Genomic DNA, 9,463 nt, shown 5'->3' with positions numbered 1-9,463 from the left:
AAAAATAAATAGCAAACTATGAGGCAGCTGCAGTTCAAATTTGACCCGCTTCCAACTGAATCGGCGGAAATTTGTCTTTTTCACGAGAGGTGGATCAAAACTTTTTACACCCAACCATTTGGTCAATTGTGCATTAAATATGTCCTAGTATTTTAGAAAAATGATTTGGTCCAATTTTGCAACAATTATTTGGTAGTTCCTTCACAAAAAAACCTCCTTTCGGGCACTCGGAAAATGAAAAATGGTTTTTTCGTCCAAAGAAAATGAAAACTTCCTTAGGCAACATTGTTTGCCATTCTAATATGCACCCTTGTGCACAATATGAGATCATTTGAACAAACTATGCCATGAATGTGGCCATAAGATTGATCATTTGGCTTGAAAGCCATTGATCTCCACACGTGATAGCTCGTTTCTGAGAACACTTTTTTAAAATAATTGCCGTATTACAAGTTTGTTATTTTTCCTGGGAACTTGGCCACATATAATGACACAATGCGAAGGTTTCCCAATTTTTTGATTTTTTTGAATTTTTTATGCCCGTTTCAAAATGCGGTCAAAACGGCGGGATTGACCGTTCCTAGCTAGTTGTTGAATCTTGGAATTTTTTTGGTGTTTCTCTGATTAAATAGATACTTATGTACCTAGAAATGATTTTTGGAAAAAATAAATAGCAAACTATGAGGCAGCTGCAGTTCAAATTTGACCCGCTTCCAACTGAATCGGCGGAAATTTGTCTTTTTCACGAGAGGTGTATCAAAACTTTTTACACCCAACCATTTGGTCAATTGTGCATTAAATATGTCCTAGTATTTTAGAGAAATGATTTGGTCCAATTTTGCATTTAATATATTATAGGTCCTTCAAAAAAACTCATTTTGGACACTCGAAAAATGAAAAAAATGATTTAAGAGAACTCATTTCTCATAACTCTTTAAATTTTTTTTTGTCTTATTTCAATTTGTGATTATTCCTGAAAGCTATAGTCAAATTTGCTGACACAATGAGAAGTTTTTCTCTTCATATTTTAAGGTCATAATAAAATAGCTAACATGATTTAGCAACTTCTTTTAGTCAATTATGACCAATTTAAATGGTCAAAATATCATACATGTATACTACGTTCTGATTGGTCCAAAGGCCTCTCACGCGGATCATGGATAAACCACCGTCGGATCCTCCTGGATCCAACGGCCCTCACCTCACCCTCTCACGGTCTCACCCACCCACCGCACACCACTCCACTCTCTCCCCGCGTAGCGAACCCTAGCGCTCTCACCCTCTCCCTCTCCCCCCCGCCGCCGCCCCCAACCTCACTCCCTCCCTCTGAATCTCGACGCGCCACCGCCCCCACCCCACTCCTCCGGTGTTCCCCCCACACGGTCACCGCTCGGACCTCCCCATTGCGCCTCCTCCTCCTCCCTCCGCTCGCGGTCGCCTCTCCCGATAGATTTGGTGCCAGGGTTCGCGGCCCTAGCGGACGGGGGAGCGGAGACATGCGGGGGGATGGGTTGACGCGTGCCTGGTGGGCGGAGGAGAGGATGGAGAATCCGCGTGGCGGCCTCGACGAGCAGATCGAGCCATGGCGGCGGCGGAGGAAGCCATGGCGCCGGCGCAGATCGATGTGAGGATGGACGTGGTGCTGCTCCACTGCCGGGCCTGCCTCCTCCCCCCAAGCCCCCGTGTTCAAGGTATGGCATGCACCGACGTGGCGCTGGATTCCCATCTCCTCGCGGGATCCATCTGTCTGTGTCGGTGGCCTACAGGGAGCGGCACATCCGCTGTCTGCGCGTCGGATCACACGGATCCGCGAGGCTGACCCCAACGGCGCTGGCGCCGGTGCTGCGACGACGTCAACAGCGCGCGCTCCTGCTAGTGGGATGCCTGACTGGCTGCTCGCTTGCATCAACTTGGACGCCGACGGCGCCGGGAGAGGAGGAGTCTTCTCGCTCGGGGTTGGGGGACGACGCGGTTTCAGCGACGACGAGATGCTGCTCGCCCATCTTCTCCTCACTGACCAAATCCAGTGCAGCGCAGCGCAGGGGTAAGCACAGCCGCCTCCTCTGCTCTCTCACCGTTTTCGCCGCCCCTCTTCTCCCTCGACGGTGTTCTCATGCGCCACAGCAGCTTACTGACATTGTCGTTTTTTCTGTCTTTCATTTGTTGGCAGCAGGGGAAGAAAGAGGAGGAGGAGTTCAGCACGGGGCCCCTCTCCATTCTCATGCTTAGCGTCAAGAACAACGCCCTGGTTGGTTTGGTTTGGTCGACTTCTTGCCTCTGTTGATTGAGATATCAGCTTAGCGAGGGCATATTTTCTGCAGTAGTAGTACTTACTGACTTACTGTCTGTCTGCATATCCGTGTGGACTGAACACCTGAGCTTCTGGAGTGCTGGTATTCTCTGTTGTGCGTGCACTTGTTAAAACACACCAATCGACTTATTCTCCTGTGATCCCGTCGTGCAAGTGAATACTAGTTTCCCTCTTAGTGCTACAATGCTAAGCGCACCATCGCATAAATGTGTCAGTAATTAACCACTGTTTTGGTGCAGCCTTTCGTCAAATGCCTTTGGTAATAGTGTGGCACTGCAAAGTTGAATGCACCATTGCGTACAATTGAGGGCTAGTCATTTGGAGATTAATCCTGACCTCGATATCTCAATAGGTCTGGCCGGATAATAATTAACTAATACTACTAAATGACAGCCATTTGGCTACATTCAGGCGAGCTAAAGCTTTGACTAACATCGGTCTTTCCAATTCAGGCGATTTAGCCTGTCAGCAACAAGAGCAGCTGCCCATCCTCTCCCCACTGGGAATTTAATCTTGCTATACTGAAGTCGAGCTCTTTGATTATGCATTTTTAGTGTAGATTCTTTCATGTTAACTAATTGGAACAAGTTCTAATTAGGTCACGGAATAGTTTGCTTGGTCCTTCATATCTAAAGCTTGCATGTACTGTAGAAGCTCTACATTATGCTAATACTTGCTTGTGTAACATCTTTCATGGCATACTTCTAAATGGACAAGTACGTGCGACGTCCAGCGTCAATGATGATGCGGACCATATGTTCAAGTGTTCAACTGCAGCCCCATCCATTGCATCGACACAAAGGTATGTACTCCGTCTTGCTGAACAGATATGGGCCTGATGCTTGATGTCCTTATGCCTGATGCATGTATCATGTGACATACACATAATTAACTTTGACATAGTTGCTCTGTTACAGCAGATGGCAAGATGAATAGCTAGTGTCTATTTAATTCCATCATGCACCTGGTAGTTTAATAGGTACTATTGATTGAATATGAATGTTATTCCATATACTCAAATGGAACTTCGATCTGCTGTAACTTTGAATGATGGTTTTTAAACCTTATCGTGTATGTGAAACATTCCTTGCTCGTTTGCTGCTAAGTTTGTCATATGTGCCAACTCAATTCCCAATTTTGATCAATAGCCATATTCTGGATAAGTAGAATGATCTGGTTAATAATAATAATAAGTAGAATGATAATATACTGGTGTATCTTTACTTTTTATTTTAAAAGTACTCTGTATTCTATCAGTGACTTACCTTTTGTTCTCTTTTGAATGCTCAGATGTTTTGCATCAGCCTGTCATTGCTTGCTAAGGGAGAAGCGAGACTTGGAGAAGAAATATTTCCATTAAGCAGATTACATGTTTGGTTGTTGTGAAGTACCAGATAGGCTAGTTCTATTTTTTTCACGATCCTGGAGTATTTCAGCAGTGCCATGCAAATGCAGTAGCGTTTGTTTTTTGTTTGTAAAAACTTAGTTAGCCCGCAGTCAGTTAGTAGTAGCTTAGCCAGCCAGCCTCAAATAGTATTGCTGGAATGAATGGTTGTAATATAATAACGTTGCACGTTGCTTTGAAAATATATCAGAACTGGGTGATGTGTTGTAATGTCAATGGCATAATATTTTTTTTTGGATTGGATCAATTTTTTCGGAACTGGGCTAGGCCCAAGTTATATTGGACAATTATTTTTGAGGGAAAAACATGAGAGGCCCAGCAATGAAATGGCCCAGAAAAATACATGATTAAAAAGAAAATCTGCTGTTAAAAGGGCCACGCAAAGAAATCAATAAGGCTGAATTGTTGGGCCAGACCCAGGTAGCTAATAAAAGCACAGGAAAAAAATACATTAAAAAGGCCGAATTGATGGGCTCGGCCCATGTAGAACACCAAATCGGACCGGGCTGAATCTTGTGCCACATCAGCTTGCCACGCTGGATGCCTACGTGGCCTGGGGAGGTTGCTAGTGACCAAAACGCCACAGTAGGAATATTTTGGTCGTAAACGTCTTTGACCATTCCAGAAGAAAGGTCGCTATAGTCAGTTTACGACGGCCAGCTTTTGACCTTCTGTTTTTGGTCACAAAAAGGTCATAAATGGAAATTTGTGACCTTTCAGTGACCAATAGTGGTGGTCAGAAGTTGACATATTTCTTGTAGTGATCATTTGATTCTTGCGAACCGTGCCTTTTGGGCAAGATGACTAAAACTCCGTTCTCCGGAACAATGGAACGAGCTACTGACTTATTGGAAATAATACATACCGATGTATGCGGTCCAATGAGTGTTGATGCTCATGGCAGGTATCGTTATTTTCTGACCTTCACAAGATGATTTGAGCAGATATGAGTATATCTACTTAATGAAGCACAAGTCTGAAACATTTGAAAAGTTCAAAGAATTTCAGAGTAAAGTGAAGAATCATCGTAACAAGAAAATAAAGTTTGTGCGATTTGATCACAGAGACAAATATTTAGTTATGAGTTTGGCCTTCATATAAAACTATGTGGAATAGTTTCACAGCTCACGCCACATGGAACACCACAACGTAATGGTGTGTCCGAACGTCATAACCGCACTTTATTGGATATGGCGCGATCTATGATGTATCTTACCGATTTACCACTATCGTTTTGGGGTTATGTATTAAAGACAGCTGCATTCACTTTAAATAGGGCACCATCTAAATCCGTTGAGATGACACCGTATGAACTATGGTTTAGCAATAAACCTAAGCTGTTGTTTCTTAAAGTTTGGAGTTGCGATGCTTATATGAAAAGGGTTTTCAACCTAATAAGCTCGAACCCAAATCGGAAAAGTGCGTCTTCATAGAATACCCAAAGGAAATTGTTGGGTACACCTTCTATCACAGATCCGAAGGCAAGATATTCATTGCTAAAAATGGATCCTTTCTAGAGAAGGAGTTTCTCTCGAAAGAAGTGAGTGGGAGGAAAGTAGAACTTGATGAGGTAATTGTACCTTCTCCCTTACTGGAAAGTAGTTCATCACAGAAATCAGTTCAGTGATTACTACACCAATTAGTGAGGAAGTTAATGATGATGATCATGAAACTTGAAATCAAGTTGCTGCCAAACCTCGTAGGTCTTCCAGAGTAAGATCCGCACCAGTGTGGTACGGTAATCCTGTTCTGGAAGTCATGTTACTAGACCATGATGAACCTACGAACTATGAGGAAGCAATGATGAGCCCAGATTCCACGAAATGGTTTGAGGCCATAAAATCTGAGATATGATCCATGTATGAGAACAAAGTATGGACTTTGATTGACTTGCTCAATGATCAGCAAGCCATGTTAAATAAATGGATCTTCAAGAGGAAGACAGACACTGATAGTAGTGTTACTATCTACTAAGCTCGACTTGTTGCGAAAGGTTTTCGACAAGTTCAAGGGGTTGACTACGATGAGACTTTCTCACCCGTAGCGATGCTTAAGTCTGTCCGAATCATGTTAGCTATTGCTGCATTTCATGATTATGAAATCTGGCAAATGGATGTCAAAACTGCATTCTTGAATGGATTTCTGGAAGAAGAGTTGTATATGATGCAGCTGTTGGAAATATGCCCTAGAGGCAATAATAAATTAGTTATTATTATATTTCCTTGTTCATGATAATCGTTTATTATCCATGCTATAATTGTATTGATAGGAAACTCAGATACATGTGTGGATACATAGACAACACCATGTCCCTAGTAAGCCTCTAGTTGACTAGCTCGTTAATCAATAGATGGTTACGGTTTCCTGACCATGGACATTGCATGTCATTGATAACGGGATCACATCATTTGGAGAATGATGTGATGGACAAGACCCAATCCTAAGCCTAGCACAAAGATCGTGTAGTTCGTATGCTAAAGCTTTTCTAATGTCAAGTATCTTTTCCTTAGACCATGAGATTGTGCAACTCCCGGATACCGTAGGAATGCTTTGGGTGTACCAAACGTCACAACGTAACTGGGTGGCTATAAAGGTGCATTACAGGTATCTCCGAAAGTATCTGTTGGGTTGGCACGAATCGAGACTGGGATTTGTCACTCCGTGTAAACGGAGAGGTATCTCTAGGCCCACTCGGTAGGACATCATCATAATGTGCACAATGTGACCAAGGGGTTGATCACGGGATGATGTGTTACGGAATGAGTAAAGAGACTTGCCGGTAACGAGATTGAACAAGGTATCGGTATACCGATGATCGAATCTCGGGCAAGTACAATACCGTTAGACAAAGGGAATTGTAGACGGGATCGATTGAGTCCTTGACATCGTGGTTCATCCGATGAGATCATCGTGGAACATGTGGGAGCCAACATGGGTATCCAGATCCCGCTGTTGGTTATTGACCGGAGAGTCATCTCGGTCATGTCTGCATGTCTCCCGAACCCGTAGGGTCTACACACTTAAGGTTCGATGACGCTAGGGTTATAAAGGAATTTTGTATGTGGTTACCGAATGTTGCTCGGAGTCCCGGATGAGATCCCGGACGTCACGAGGAGTTCCGGAATGGTCCGGAGGTAAAGATTTATATATGGGAAGTCCTATTTTGGTCGCCGGAAAAGTTTCGCACTTTATCGGTATTGTACCGGGAGTGCCGAAAGGGGTCTGGGGGTCCACCGGGGGGTCCACCTGCCCCGGGGGGCCACATGGGCTGTAGGGGGTGTGCCTTGGCCTATATGGGCCAAGGGCACCAGCCCCAAGAGGCCCATGCGCCAAGGAAACTTGGGGAGGGAAGAGTCCTCAAGGGGGAAGGCACCTCCGAGGTGCCTTGGGGAGGATGGACTCCTCCCCCCCTCTTGGCCGCACCCCTTCCTTGGAGGAAGGGGCAAGGCTGCGCCTCCCCCCTCTCCCTTGCCCCTATATATAGTGGAGGGGAGGGAGGGCATCCATACCAGAAGCCCTGGCACCTCCCTCCCTCCCGTGACACCTCCTCCTCTCCCGTAGGTGCTTGGCGAAGCCCTGCGGGACTACCACGCTCCTCCATCACCACCACGCCGTTGTGCTGCTGTTGGATGGAGTCTTCCTCAACCTCTCCCTCTCTCCTTGCTGGATCAAGGCATAGGAGACGTCACCGGGCTGTACGTGTGTTGAACGCGGAGGTGCCGTCCGTTCGGCACTAGGATCTCCGGTGATTTGAATCACGACAAGTACGACTCCTTCAACCCCGTTCTCTTGAACGCTTCCGCTTAGCGATCTACAAGGGTATGTAGATGCACTCTCCTTCCCCTCGTTGCTGGTTTCTCCATAGATAGATCTTGGTGACACGTAGGAAAATTTTGAATTTCTGCTACGTTCCCCAACAGCAGCCAGAAGGTTTTGTTAATCCAAAAGGTGCTAACAAAATGTGCAAGCTCCAGCGATCCATCAACGGACTGGTGCAAGCATCTCGGAGTTGGAATATACGCTTTGATGAGTTGATCAAAGCATATGGTTTTATACAGACTTTTGGAAAGAACTGTATTTACAAGAAAGTGAGTGGGAGCACTACAGCATTTCTGATAAGTATATGTGAATGACATATTATTAATTGGAAATGATGTAGAAATTTCTGGAAAGCATAAAGGAGTGTTTGAAAGGTGTTTTTCAAAGAAAGACCTCGATGAAGCTGCTTACATATTAAGCATCAATATCTATTGAGATAGATCAAGACGCTTGATAAGATTTTCAATGAGTACATACCTTGACAAGATTTTTAAATATTTCAAAATGGAACAGTCAAAGAAAGAGTTCTTGCCTGTGCTGCAAGGTGTGAAATTGAGTAAGACTCAAAGCCCGACCACGGCAGAAGATAGAAAGAGAATGAAAAGTCATTCCCTATGCCTTAGTCATAGGTTCTATAAAGTATGCTATGCTATGAACCAGACCTATTGTATACCTTGCTCTGAGTTTGACAAAGGAATACAATTTTGATCTAATAGTAGATCACTGGACAACGGTCAAGAATATCCTTAGTGAGGACTAAGGAGATGTTTCTCGATTATGGAGATGATAAAAGAGCTCGTCGTAAAAGTTACATCGGTGCAAACTTTTACACCGATCCAGATGACTCTAATTCTCAATCTGGATACATATTGAAAGTGAGAGCAATTAGCTAGAGTAGCTCCGTGCAAAGCATTGTAGACATAGAATATTTGCAAAATACATACGACCCTGTAATATGACAGACCCGTTGACTAAACTTCTCTCACGAGCAAAACATGATCATACCTTAGTACTCTTTGGGTCTTAATCACATAGCGATGTGAACTAGATTATTGACTCTAGTAAACCCTATGGGTGTTGATCACATGACAATGTGAACTATGGGTATTAATCACATACAGATGTGAATATTGGTGTTTAATCACATAGCGATGTGAACTAGATTATTGACTCTAGTGCAAGTGGGAGACTGAAGGAAATATGCCCTACAGGCAATAATAAAGTTATTATTTATTTCCTTATTTCATGATAAATGTTTATTATTCATGCTAGAATTGTATTAACCGGAAACATGATACATGTGTGAATACATAGACAAACATATAGTCACTAGTATGCCTCTACTTGACTAGCTCATTAATCAAAGATGGTTATGTTTCCTAACCATAGACATGTGTTGTCATTTGATTAATGGGATCACATCATTAGGAGAATGATGTGATTGACATGACCCATTCCGTTAGCCTAGCACTTGATCGTTTAGTATGTTGCTATTGCTTTCTTCATGACTTATACATGTTCCTGTAACTATGAGCTTATGCAACTCCCGTTTACCGGAGGAACACTTTGGGTGCTACCAAACGTCACAACGTAACTGGGTGATTATAAAGGAGTACTACAGGTGTCTCCAAAGGTACATGTTGGGTTGGCGTATTTCGAGATTAGGTTTTGTCACTCCGATTGTCGGAGAGGTATCTCTGGGCCCTCTCGGTAATGCACATCACTATAAGGCTTGCAAGCAATGTAGCTAATGAGTTAGTTACGGAATGATGCATTACGTAACGAGTAAAGAGACTTGCCGGTAACGAGATTGAACTAGGTATTGGATACCGACGATCGAATCTCGGGCAAGTAACATATCGATGACAAAGGGAGCAAAGTATGTTGTTATGCGGTTTGACCGATAAAGATCTTCGTAGAATATGTAC

The sequence above is a fragment of the Triticum aestivum genome, chromosome 1B (genome assembly GCF_018294505.1).
Source record: "Triticum aestivum cultivar Chinese Spring chromosome 1B, IWGSC CS RefSeq v2.1, whole genome shotgun sequence".
NCBI classification, from domain to species: Eukaryota; Viridiplantae; Streptophyta; class Magnoliopsida; order Poales; family Poaceae; genus Triticum; species Triticum aestivum.
Note: the sequence above shows the minus strand (reverse complement) of the source record.